A 1,185-nucleotide genomic window follows, 5' to 3' on the forward strand; every position below is an offset into this window, starting at 1 on the left:
TCTTCCTTGGTTCCGCCGCTTTCTCCTTTTGCTTAGATTCTTCACCTCTAATTTCAGCTTCTACTTCTTTTGCCTTTTCAGCATCAGCTACTTTTCCAGACCTTAAGGTAATAGCCTTGACTTGCTCTTTAGCTTCCTTCCTGCCTGGTACTTCCGTGTCACTGGGAAGAGTGTCAGGTTGACGATTGAGCACTGCATTAGCTAATTGACCAATTTGATTTTCCAAGGTCTTGATAGAAACCGCCTGACTCTTTCACAACAGCTTAAGTTCCTCAAAATCAGCACTAGTAGGTGCAGCTGCACTTCCCTGTTGAGGATATGATTGCCTTGTAGCATACTGCTGTGATTGCTGGAATCCAGGTGGGTTAAACTGTTTACTCACTCCTTGCTGATATGGTGGCTGAATAGCATTCAGATTATTCCCCCAGCTGAAATTTGGATGATTTCTGTTGTTAAGATGATAGGTCGCTGGCACAGGCTGCTGTTGTCGCTGATAATTATTCACATACTGAACAGATTCGTTTACAAGAGAACACTGATCCGTAGCATGAGAACCTGCACAAAGTTCACAAACCATAGCTATTTGATTAACTCCATACGTAGCCAGAGAATCAACCTTCATTGATAGCGCTTGGAGCTGGGCTGCAATAGCGGTGGCTGCATCAACTTCCAGAATACCTGCTACCTTGCCTGACGTCATCCTCTGAGTTGGGTTTTGATGCTCATTTGCAGCCATTGTCTCGATAAGATTATACGCCTCAGTATAGCTTTTAGCCCATAAGGCGCCTCCAGCTGCTGCATCGAGCATGGGCCGAGATTGGGCCCCCAAACCATTATAGAAACCAGTGATCACCATCCAATCCGGCATTCCATGATGTGGACATTTTCTCAACATTTCCTTGTAGCGTTCCCAAGCCTCACACATAGATTCTGTAGGTTGCTGCGCAAACTGAGTAAGAGCACTCCTCATAGCAGCAGTCTTTGCCATCGGATAAAACTTCACCAGAAACTTTTGCGCAAGATCTTGCCACGTAGTGATGGACCCAGCTGGTTCAGAATGTAACCAGTCTTTAGCCTTGTCCCTTAGTGAGAATGGGAAAAGCCTCAACTTGATAGCCTCATCAGTCACGCCATTATACTTAAAAGTGCTGCAGATCTCGACAAAATTCCTTATGTGCATGTTGG

At 45.2% G+C, this 1,185-nt stretch overlaps 1 non-coding gene across 1 annotated transcript; it reads left to right on the forward strand.

Moving 5' to 3' along the window:
* Window positions 1–866: 866 nt before the first annotated feature.
* Window positions 867–973, forward strand: LOC141681279 (small nucleolar RNA R71). The gene has a single exon (XR_012558719.1). It is a non-coding gene; the product is annotated as a small nucleolar RNA R71 (small nucleolar RNA).
* Window positions 974–1,185: the final 212 nt, after the last annotated feature.

Source organism: Apium graveolens, chromosome 8, assembly GCF_009905375.1.
Source record: "Apium graveolens cultivar Ventura chromosome 8, ASM990537v1, whole genome shotgun sequence".
Taxonomy (NCBI): domain Eukaryota; kingdom Viridiplantae; phylum Streptophyta; class Magnoliopsida; order Apiales; family Apiaceae; genus Apium; species Apium graveolens.